The 12844-nt window shown below is 38.3% G+C and overlaps 1 long non-coding RNA gene across 2 annotated transcripts in view; it reads right to left on the minus strand.

Annotated features, from left to right (window-relative positions):
- The window catches only part of LOC306805454, a 125058-nt gene extending 117933 nt beyond the window's left edge, over positions 1-7125 (minus strand). For both annotated transcript variants that reach the window (XR_013775212.1, XR_013775213.1), the window contains exon 1: positions 7019-7125. This is a non-coding gene — a long non-coding RNA (uncharacterized lncRNA). The remainder of the gene's footprint in view (positions 1-7018) is intronic.
- Positions 7126-12844: the final 5719 nt, after the last annotated feature.

A 12844-nucleotide genomic window follows, 5' to 3' on the forward strand; every position in this document is an offset into this window, starting at 1 on the left:
TATCCCTGCCTGAAGCAAAGAGAATGTTTAATTTATAGTATGCCCACAACACAAACCCCACCACAGCTTGTATCACTCAGAATCCACAGCAGAAGGACATGACATTTCTCCAGATTGCAATATGTCCATTCATTTTCAAATACCAGTACTGGCGCTTTGGATAACTACTGCACACCAGGAAATTACTAGGGGAGGAAAAAAAAAAAAAAAAGACAGAAAAAACAAAACCACCATGTGCCAAGAGAAAAGAGGATGCACATGCCAAGCTCTTTTCCAAGAAGATTATGCTAGAAACTAAGCAGTGATCTGAAAGGATAACTTCAGATAAATAGACTCATATGCAACCCATGTACTTAGCTCATATGCCAACTGCCAATATAGCACAGCTCTGCTATTCATCCCATCTGATTGTAAAAGGGTGGGAGTTGGAAGCTTTGCACTGCCAAAATACCAGCCACTAGCCAAAAGGTACATTTGGTTGCTTGTCAGCACAGCAGATGTGAAATGGGCAGCCTTTCCCTTCTCTGACCCCCTCAAGGACAGCAAAAGCAGCTCCAGAAAAGACTAGAGATGAGCAAAACTAACTGCTTTTCTGAAAGTTCTGCTTTATGGCACTATTCCTACATTATAGATTTTTTTTCCCACCAGAAATTTGTCAAGAAAAAAGTAGTCCCCTTAATATTTATCTCTTGTATAAGAAAATCTAGGAAGCTGAGGACATTCAGATAAAACAAAAAAAAAGTGTTATCAATAGCAGCGAGAAGGATTTGTGCTGACAGGATTAAGAGGAATGCTGACCAGCAGGTGGGAATACTGAGCACACAGGACTGAGACACCACAAAAATAAGCCCTCTCAGTTTTCTCTAGAAAATGCATTGCTTACTGCTTTTTGAAGCATTAAAAAGTGTAATGGAGGCACTTTTTTTAAATTCAACTATCATGTAAGTACTGGGGAGAAAAGTTGCTTCACCTTGCTGTGCAGCATGGAAGAAAACTACTGCAACCATAAATAGAGGAGGAGAAGGCAAGAGGAAAGGAGTTTCACTTGGAGACTCCACTTGAATCAGTGCTGGGGAGAAATCAGGTGCAAAAAGGACAGCTAGAAATCTGTAAGAAACAATTCTACCCTTAAAAGATATTCCTCTAAATAAAGATATGACAAAAAAGCAGTCTTGCTGCTTAGCAACAATAAATATTTGCCCAATTCTACCACAGTATTAAACAGTCACAAGAGGGAGTTAACTGCACCAGCTAGATTTCATGCAAAACAGAGACAGGAGAGATGTGAGTAGATGTACAGAGAAGCTTCACAAAGCTACCATTCTGAAAGGGAAAGGATGCTTTCCCCTTGGTATACTCACCATCTTCTAGGAACTCCACCAAAAAAAAAGTGACAAGCCAAAAATACTCAGTTTTAGCTTTAAGAAAGCTAAAATTTTTACATCTGCCTGTTAGGAAGAGCTTCTGTATTGCATATAATTCTAAGCAAGTTGATTAGATAAATCCATGGCTGATAAGCTTTTTACAAAGTTACTCATTTAATTAGCCATTGTATTTTCAAATTGGAGCCTGCATTTAAAGCCACTGGGATATTGAAGTTATTAAAAGTAGGGTTTATTTACAGAGCCATTCTTAGCAGCATATTTAGTTAATAAAATATAGGTAAATTGTATGTGCTATTAATAAGCTTATTAAAACAGTTAACCCAAACACATTTCTTTCTTAATACAGTAATCCATAACCCTCCCAAGAGAGCCTCTCCTTCCCTGTTCAAGGGAATTTACCAAGACCAAATTTCCACTTCTCAATTAAGGCTATAAGTGGCATATTCCAAGAGGTTAATTTGAATGACCAATCTTTAACACAGTCTATCCAATCAGAATAATAAAAACTTTAACAACATGCTTCACTTAGTCACAACTTCTTTAAAGAAAAAAAAAAAGTTTTCTGTTTATCCTGGTAGTGCCAGGAAATGATTGAATTTCACCTTAGAAATTTCACCTCTGCAATACAGTAATAAAGATCAGATGAAAACACCTCTATTAGTAGAATATACTTCCATCTACAAAAGCACCACCAACACCTCCATCTGGAAATGCCAGGTGACAAAGGCAAAGACTAAGAACCAATTGTCTCAATGAAGAACTTCTAGTAATTGAGGTTTCTCAATCACTATACTGTTATTCTGTTCTCTCAATTAAACATAAATATCTATGAGATTTCCCAAGTACTCCTGAAGTAAATTAACAATATTCTCACTATATTCCATTTCCCTTTCCAGCCCAGAGAAGGTGCAAGGTGATAATGTGTCATAGTTACACGCACACATGCAAGTCAAGGAAGAACTAGATGATGTGTTACACTGATCAAAGAGAAAGACAAACCTTCCTCCCCTAACAGCTGAAGATTCATAGCTTTCCATCTCTTCTGCCACTGGTTTCTCTACCTGCCATCTCTACACAGAAGGACAACTCAAAAACACTCCAGTTACTGAGATAAGTTACTGAAATACTGTTAAGAGAAAAAATGTCTGTCTTTCCTTCAAGCTTCCAAAACTTGTGAATGCTTCAGTCATTCACTCCATGCAATATTATATACTTAGAACTCTGGCACCTACACTTGATCTAGTAATACAGAGTCAGAGAGAAAAAGGCATTTACAGAACACAATTCATCTTCAGAGATTGTGGGCTACCTACCTTACTGTACATTGTGCATCCAGAAATACTGTTTCTCCATACCAATGATGTACAAAAGGTCAGATGCAGGTAGCTAAAGATACTAAGCTGAACCCTTTAAATTCAGATTGACAGAGCAATTCTTCAGAGAAATGGTAGGTGAAGCAAAGACACAAAATTATTAATTTCTTAAATGGTGCCAGAAGTACACTTGTAAATAGCATTTAAAAGCCTCATACTTATTTCCCAACTCAACTTGTCACAGTTGCACAGATTTTTCAGCTCACCTCAGAGCCAGAGTCAAGGGTATCCTTTTGCTGTCCTGCACACAAATTTTCTTGCATTTCCCACAAACAAGTCCAGTCCCCAGTCCTCATTTTCAGGCCCTCCACTGACTGAGTTTGATCTGATGATCACAGTTCACTGCTTCAGGATCTGTTTGCACAAAGCAGGCTTGAACATGCCAATAGCCCTTTACCTGAGACAGTATCTTGTGAAAGATTAATTCCTGATCATCCTGCATCAGGTCCAAGACCTTTTTCACTCACCAGCCACTGTGTTACATTAGAATAGACAAAAGGGAAACAAGCTCCAGGGTCTAAATGGCTTTTGCAGTCTCAAAAGGAAGGGAGGTGATGTGGAGATGAGGGAGGGCAAAGCAACCCCAACCACCAATAATTCTGTTGAACACAATCATAACGAACTACTGATGGAAGTTAACATTTTGTTTTTACAAATATCTAGGAGGAACTGAGCAATGCTAGTGCTGTGCACTGACTTAACAGACAAACTCCTTTATAATGGCAGAAAGCAGTGAGAGGAAGCAGGATTTCTCACTTCTGCCTTTGTACAATTGCCATTTGTATTGCCCGGGTTTTGGTTTGTACTGGGGATACTTTACAATACTTCATTCAGAGACTACTGTCCCTTAGAAATAGATTTTAGAAGGATCATTTTGCTACCTCCTGTGTTCAAGGCTCTGAAAATGTGTTACATCAAGGAAAACAGAAGTGAAGGATAACTTGCTGTAGTACTACAGTACCAAGCACTGGAAAAGAGCAGCTTAGCCAGAGTTTGATGTACATTAGTGAAAAAACAGAGCAACATATGGCATCAGCCTCAGCCTGCAACACCAGCAAGCAGTATTCTTTCCAGAGTCTCAAAAGGACCAAATACATTTATAGTCAAATATTTTATGTGTACTAGTGCCTAACAAAACTCTTGGAATTGTCCATGTGAGGCCAAAACTTCCAATGCTCCAGGGAATCCCCATGTTCTCACACAGCATGAGACTGTGTGGTGACAAGAACAGTCCTTCAATGCCTGCACACCCTACAGCTTTGTAGTTTCCTCCTTCAAGTCAGTGAAGGAGAAACCACTTTCTAGTGAAAGAATCCTTGCCTCTGGTGGAAGATGGCCTGTCCACTGCTAGGAGTTGGAACTAGATGACCTTTAAAGTCCCTTCCACCTCAAACCATTCTATGATGACTTTACATGCATGGTCTCAGAAGGTATAAGCCTCAGAATGTATCGCTTTCAAAGTGTCTAGATTGCTCCTCCTTTTTCACTGTCTTAACTTCATCAGTTTATTAAGAACACACCTGTTGTCACTTCAGAGCTTTAAGACAGGAAACAGGTCTGATCCAATACAACAGAGCCAGGCTTTAAAGCATGGTGAGTATTTGGGTCTTCAAGCTTGTTTCAGCACCAGAACACCCACTGCTTCCTCTAAGGATGTACCAATACAAAATGTCATGGAAAAGGTAGAGAACTGGGGAAGAGCAGTCAGCCTCATTTACTAGAATTGTTATGGGACATACAATACTCAGCCCATTATGCCATTTGCCCTTTTTAAGGCCAAGCTGATTGCACAATAAACACCAAGTCCACCTTTCATGCCTTATTTTATGTATACAAAAATTCTGCGGCTGCATAAACATCAAAAAGCTAAACAGTCTATGAAAGAGACTGCAACAAGGGTGGAGGAGTTACTAAACCCCATTTGGTCACAGAAATTGTCTCTGCCTTGGAATGAGACAAAGAACTTTAATTTTCCAAAAGGCATTTCATCAGGAAAGTGTATGGCACACAGTAATTACCCATGTTCTCCAAAGTGTCGAGACAGATGACCAGCTGCATACCTATCCTCCTCCTGGCCTAGCTCCCAAGTACTCTGGCATTTCCCCCTGTTGCCTACGTGAATGGGACTGAAGACAAAGGCAAACTGCATTAAGGTTTCTGGCAGTTGGGTAGCACTCCATGTTTTAAGGACCACAGCCTAGGTAGGATTACAGTTACAACAGTAACTGTTTATAACATGCTACAAATACCCTGTTAGGAAACATAACAGCTCCAAACTGCTCTGTTCTGTGAAATATATCAGCAGAGTTTTGCCAGGGTACAGCCACAGTAAGTATTGTGTGCATCCTTGAAATCCAAATGTCTGTGCCACCAAATCTGATTAACCTCTCACATACACTTGCTGGATAGGAAGCTGAGGGTGGCTAGATTAATTTCTAAATTTCTACTTGATTTAAGGGGGTTGGGTTTGTTTTTTTGTTGTTCTTTTTTGTCTGGTTTTGGGTTTTGTTCGGATTTTTTATTTTTTTTATTTCAAATAAAATCTTGTTTACTGTTCCGCATCATTTGCTTCTGTCCTTATAAAATAGGGCACGTGAAAATCTAGAGGCAAATAAAAGCAGCTTCTCTTCAGTGATATGACCAGAACTTCAATATACCTTCTGCAAGGTACCTGTTACCTCTGAAGCCTCATTCAGAAAACCACTTGTCTCTTTCTAAGGAAAGAGCACTTACAATAATAAGGAGCTACTGCCCTTGTTACAGCTTTAATTTAATCTAATTGCCCAATTACAGCTGCTCCCATTTTCACAAGAGACTATATTATTTGAAGTATTCCTCTACCTAGCAGAGTCTTTACTGACATCAACCAGGCACAGCATAATTTATTTCAGTATAAGATGAAGAGAGAAACAAAGTAAAGCTTTCAGGAAAGAGCACGACTGTGTTTCCCCTCTGTGGCAAAATGTAGCAACTTCAAGAACAAAATGGCACCAGAAATAATCTTTAAAAAACACACAAAGGTAGAGGGGGGAGAGGGAGAAAGAAAGGTGAAAAAAAAATTAAAAGACTAGCATCTCTACAGCTATATTTGGAATAAGGGACTACCCACAAAAGGAATGCAAGGTGAAAAGGACTACAGGGAACATGAGGTGCAAAGGAAAGACTGTAAAGTAAATTTCTCCCAGATATTTTTTGAAAGAGCATGGCAAATTCAGGAACAGATTCCATAGCAATTGTGCAATGCAACCCAAAAGAGCTAACTGTTGTCCAGAGATATTTATGATGCTTTATACAGGGAGGCTATTATCCCTTGGAATGGACTACAGAAGAATCATTTTGCTACTTCACAGGTCCAAAGCTCTAAAAATCTGTGTTACACTTAGGAGAGTAAAAGTGAAGTATGCAGAAGTGATCAAAAGAGAACAGGCTGGGTTTATAGCCTGCAGGGGAAACAACTGATCATATATTCTTCCTATGACAAACAACTGAGAAAGTAATTGAGAGCCTAGCAGAAACCAATGTTGTTACCTCAGCATTATTGATTTTCGGCAGACATCTTAATCTAACACATGACAAAACTTTGGTCATTCCGGTAAGATATAGCTTTCAAGGAAAAATGATATTTATAAAGGTAGTTTATGGTTCAGTTAGAGATTCTTATGAAATCAAGCTCAGGCTATAAAGGAATGGAAAGAAAAGGCCTTCTGAAAAACAAAATGGATAGAAAGTTCGATTAAAAGGTGAAAATATGATTCAAGTATACTAAAGCAGGGGGATCTTCTGATCTTCAAAACACTAAAAGAAGGTAGTAAAAACATAACTTTAAAATACTGTATAAGAAAGCTTTATTTTTATCAAATGGATGAGTGGCACTGAAGATTCACGGTTCACCTGTTAGGCATTTTTGAAAAAAATTCTCGCAAATTTTACCAGAAATATTCCCATTGTTTATAGTAAAAAAAAAAAAAACAACCTGGAGCTATTTACACATGTATATACAAAAAATGAAGCCATAACAGGATAAGACAATAACAGCCAATATAGTCCTTTGTTAACATTTAAACTCAAAGAAATACAATAAAGAAATAAAAATTATTAATACTAAAGACCAAAACCTCATAAAATTACTACACACATAAATATACTTTGAGAGAAAAAAAGTGAGCTCAGCTCATAGCAATTACAAAGACTGCATCTTCAATTTATATTTTAAAAAAAGAAAAAAAAAAAAAGGCAGGAAAATAAAAAATTCCTTCCTACCTTCCCTCTGTTTCCTCCTACAAGCAGCCTGCCCTTTACAATCTCAGATGCCATTCTCTGCCCATCTCACTCTCCTGTTTCCTGGGGTTGTCTGAGGCATTCTCCCCACCATGGCTTTCCAGCCTGCAGGGGGTAATGCACCACTCACGGAGTTGCAGGTGACAACACTAATTGGGCTCTCTCTTCAGCAGATGTTTTCTACCTGCTAGAGTCAGTACTGCCTTCTTCCCAGCTGCACCATATTAGCATACCAGAGCTGATTAACACAGATGACTCCTTCTCTGATTTTTCCAATTGACAAATAGTCTACTAAGAATTCTTGCTCTTAAGTTCCAAACAGCCAGTTACAGTTTCTACATGCTTGTGACAAATTCTTACTTGTGAAATGAAATCTGACCTAGAGCTCTCTAGAAATCAAGCCTAGTGAGATGACCATTCATCATTCTTTAATATGCTTGGGAAGGCTATCTAATAACAACCTAGTCCTGCACTTCTGCTTTTGTGCACTCTCAGACAAATGCCCTTAAGGGAAGGGAAGAAGCTCTTGCATCCAAAAGTACTCTTTATTTTTCATATCCATTCACATGGCTGGTATGAAACAAATGCAACCTGTTAGGCTTTGACATAGATTCTTTTCAGATGTCAAAAAAGAGCCAAAATATATAATATGGGAGAGCCTGGTTAATAAGATGTCACATATATATGGTTGATTTGTCCACTGCTTCTTTAATTTTATTACGTGTATCAGAGCAATAAGGAGTAACATTTCTCACATTTTGTTTATGCACTATACAGTTTAAGGCTTAAGTGGACAGCATCTTGAGACTCACAGCAGGCTTTGCAAGTGAAGCAGAATGCTCCACTCAAGTTATGTCTATTTCAATCATATGGGGACTATTTGTAGGAGCAAACTAATGCTAAGCTTTACTCCTTAGTAATAAACACCCATTGTACCACTGTCCATGCACTCATTCCAAGTGTGAGGCTGGACTATGACCTGGAAGGAGATCATTCAGAAAAGTCTGACACCTGTTTTGAGGAATTCAATATGCCTCTAATCCATGTACTTGGACTGCAAACTCTCTTTGTCAGGAGAACTGCTTCTATCATTGGATCTGTCAAGCTGAGCCACTGAACAAGCCATTTCACTGGGTCTCCCCCAGTCAAGCTCAATTTGAGTTTTACAGTCCTTGATACTTGTAGGATATAGTCATAGAAGCCATTAGTGTACTTCGCACTGGGAATTATGCTGCTTGGCAGGGACTATGTCTCCTCACGATACCTGCATGTCCAAAGCTCAACCTAGTCTTGTAATGAGATTGCAAAAAGTAGTCATATATATTCAAAATGTTGGCCTGTAAGCCAGTAAGGCCTGAAAATATTTACCAATATGTCAAAATGCTTCTAGCTGAAAACTGTTTCTAAACCATTCGCTGTTTGCAAGTTTAATGGCTTAAGGCTTATGGGCTCATGAATCACCAGCTTTCTTAGCAGCAGCATTTGAAATGTTGATATCTTAGCCTTGAAATAGATGTGAAGGTACCAGAGCCTTTACAAGCTGTTATCGAAAGACATACTTTAAAAGCTCCCACAAAAGACTGAATGCAATAGAAGTAGCTGAGCAGGATGAAAGTAACCGAACCAACTTAGTTAAAGTCATTGTTCATGTCTGTGTTCCATTTCAGTGATTGCCCTCCAGCTGGACAATGAATCATATTAAAGGAAGCTTTGCTACTTACAGTTCATCTGATAAAAAATCCAGATGACTTCAGAAGCAATGATGAGTATTTGGGAAACTATTAGTCTTATTTCAAATTACTGAATTCAACAAAAAAAAAAAAAATTGGAGAGCAATTCCACTTATCACAAATTTAAAAAAAAAATTACATATTAAAAAAAAAAGGTACCATTCTTAAAATTCTAAGATTTTCAGCTGAGAAGACGAATTAACATTTATGGGAGAAAAATTGCTATAACAGATATGTGTGGAATGAGTATCTCTAAGGTCAAGGAGGTTATGCTGGTAAATGGCATATCCTGCTTTACAGAACTGCAAAATTAAGTGTTAAGCATAATACTAGAAAGATGGAACAGACAAACACATAGCAAAACCAATTAAAAGAAATAAGAAATCTCAATCATGAATAAAATAATAATTTAATATACAGTCCTCTAAAATACACCATCAAGTGATTTACCTAGGTCTTGCAAGGGGATATACACTGCAGAGTGTAAAAACATAAAATAAACACATTTTTCATCTACAACATGCAAGACAGAAGAATGAACACATAAATAAAGTAAATAAGTTCTGTCTCAATTTTAAACAAAGATATTACAAAAACCTATTAAAATAGTATAAACAAATGCAGTTGAATGCTTATGGGTTTGATTATTTGTGAATATCTTAAAAGGTAAGGAATTCCTGGCCTGATGTCTTATTTGAGTATCTGGCCCAATCTATGCACGCCTTCATCCACAACATCAGTGCAGACAAATTGTAAATATGCCTCTTCCCTCCTATCTTCTTGAACCAGATTTAAATCTCAATCTGTATCAAACATTTCTCTGAGGATGGCTAAAATCAGGTCAGCCTCAGCTCTACAAACTTTTTGCCCCATCAATATAGATAAAAATTATTATTTTGCCTATCACTCAACCTATAACTCTTCATTATCAACTCTCATTTCACTCCAAACCCTCATACTCAGCTATGCAATACCAAGAAGAAATATTTGGACATACCTTCAAGATTGTATGTTCATCTTCACAATTAAAAGGTTTGTCTAAGGTTTCATTACCTAGCTTACTACAACTTCTTTCCCCAGCTCTCATCTCATTCAAGTCACATTAGCCCAGAATTCCAACCCAATAAGCATTTTCAGCAATTAATCTGACCACAGGAATGCATGAATGCATTCTTCTTTGGTTTCTCGTTGTATTTGAGCTTTTACCCATTCTGCACTCATACTTGAGGTAAACTTGTAAACCGCTGCAGGCTTCATTTTCCTTCCTCCTGATCACTGCTTAAAACTTTGCTCTGATTTCTCTTAAGAAATTTGAGTTAGGCTACTGCCAAGCACACTGCTCAATACAATCCAATTCCCTACACTTTCTGCCCATGACCATGGTTTTACATTCACACTGCAAGTTTTTGGGGACAAAGACAGCTGTCTTCTCTTTCAGCTGTACACAAGCATCAAAAATGTTTCCACTTAACTCACTAAACTAAATACATGTAGCAATTACGCTTGTTTTTCAACATTTTGACATGTTTTAGAGGACTGTGTGACTGCTATCCTCATTGTAAACAGAGGACAACAATGTGCAGATAACTAAGATTTTAAGTAAGCAACATTTCAATTATGCTTGAGGCCAGACCAGCAACATTGCAACCTGAATGAAGCCTGCACAACATGCAACTCCACTGAATGCTTTCCAAAGTCATAGACCAATATACCTTCAACAAATGTGTAGGGCAACAACACATGTAAGGCAGTGAGTTGTGCTGTTCAAACATGCCTGTACACGCTTCCTTTGGGGTATCTGTGTTACATAGTGATTTTCTACCACAGAGTGAGTATGATTTTAGAAAGAGTCATCTATACCCAGGCTGTTCACACTAGACATAGGGTGAAACACTGATAGATTTTAGTCCTTTTTAGTGCAGCAGTGAGACAATCAAGATGGTCATAAACTACTCTTTACCACTGCCTTGGAGCAGGCCACAACACATCACCAATGACCTGGAAGGTACAGCCTGCCAGAACAGGCTGAGTTCAGGTAATAGACACATGGAAGAGCGAAGAGGGAAATAAAAAGAAAAACAACAATAGAAAAAGATGTAAATTGGGAGGACAATGAAAGGAAAAACTTTCTATACTCAAGGCAAGTAATTTAGCATTTTACAACAGTGCCTCAGCTACTAGGCACAACAGGTCTATGTAAAAATAGTTGCAAATGAAAGGCAGAAACCTGGAAGTGAGATGACTTCCCTATCAGTGGGCTCTCTGCCAGTCCCATTTCTACAATAAGTCTACACAGATGACACAGAAGTAGATGGTGTGCAACATTCTTACATAGAAAAGCACTCCTGGAAGGAAGGTTCCAGACAAAGAACAGATTATTCAGTGTCTATAAAACCTTGAATAGATTATCAATATGAATAAATTTGTACACCCTGAGGTCAGCCACTATCCTGTCTGTCCTACTCCATGTGTTTTACAAATGTAATAATGTTCTGGCTTCAGCCTGAATATGCTGCCAAAACCCTCCTACCCTTTCAAGAATGCAGTTTCAGAGAGAAGGAACTTTCAGGCATAGCAAATATGCCTACTGACTACAGCACTGGGAGCAATCCTGATCTTCTGTGAAATCTGTGCAAGTGGCCTGACCTTACAGATTTAGGGAGCAGTGGGGTTTGTATCCAAGCCCATATTACACTCAGTTTTTAATCACTAGATAACCTTTACCTTGCTTAGCACAAGTAGTAGGCAGAAATTTACCAAAATGTTTAAATGCTCAGGTAGCCACAGCACACTGCAAGCACATGTCTAATAAATCTGCTAATCAAAATTTTCTGTGCAGTGTATATCACAGAGTTAAGTAAACTGAAAATGGAAATGCCTCAGAGAAAAGCTGATGGCTCCATTCTATCTAGCTGGAATATTTAAATGCTTTTGATCCCTCCCCATGAAATTGTTTCATCATATCTTAGATATCTGAAAATCAACTTTCTTATCTAAAGGAAACAACATGTTGTCCAATACAGCTAGCAAAGGTAACCTATTACTGATTAACAGCTTGGGGGCGGGAGGAATTTCGGACACACATTTAAGTATGTTAGTAACTCAGTTCACCAATTTTCTTGGAGCTTTCAGAAACTTGAAGTTCCCAGAGACGTTTGAATGGGGCATCCCGTCGAGTCGAGAGGTCACCGTAACACTGCAATCTTTCATTGAGCAGGGTTCCTCTCTCGCTTGTGCTGCAGTTGTAGAGAAGAGTCACTAGATGGAGCCGCACCGTCACAAATCTGATTTATGGCCGCTGTAAGAGTTGCTGCCTCCTATAGTTGTTCGGCCTAAAACTGACACATTGCAGCAAGTGCTGATAACTCATCTTCTGAAAGACGGGATGGAATGCTCTCATTTACAAATGCAAAATGTACACAGAGAAAGTGACAAGATACTGAATGAAAAAAAGCTACCAAGAAACCAACAACACTCACAGCTTTCAAAATCAAATAAATTTTAGAAGTGAACTGAAAGTTATTTTATCTGCCAAGACAGATCATATGTCTTACTTTGGTCTGCAAATCAGAAATCACAGCAGACTCCCTAGCGAGTTAATCAGTTGCTGCAAAAGAAGTACAAGAGCTCAGGGGGCAAGTCTTTGTAAATAAGCTCTAACACACTAAAAATGCACTGATAGCAAACACATTTCCCATAAATAACCTGGTGATATACTTAATCCTACATTTAGGATGCACTTTAAAATAATCTTTTTCTTATAACTGCACTGACATTTGTTTTGCTAGCATAGGGAAATAGTTGAGATGTTTTCATCCAAATCTACCAACAGACAATTCATCTGGCTTTCTGGAGACAGACTATGTGTGAAAAGGAAATTTTTACCTGCTTTCAGCCTACGTCTGTGGAGGCCAAGTTGCAACCCAATCCACTCCTATGTATTCCTGGTCTGTGTGCAATTGCACTAATTTCATCTCTCGTAGAACGTCAAAATGATAGAACTCCATATTTTGTTAGTGTTTTCCAAAGCCCAGATATTACCAATACTTCACAAAATTAAAACCAAATCCCCAGCCCA

Source organism: Erithacus rubecula, assembly GCF_903797595.1.
Source record: "Erithacus rubecula genome assembly, chromosome: 9".
Taxonomy (NCBI): domain Eukaryota; kingdom Metazoa; phylum Chordata; class Aves; order Passeriformes; family Muscicapidae; genus Erithacus; species Erithacus rubecula.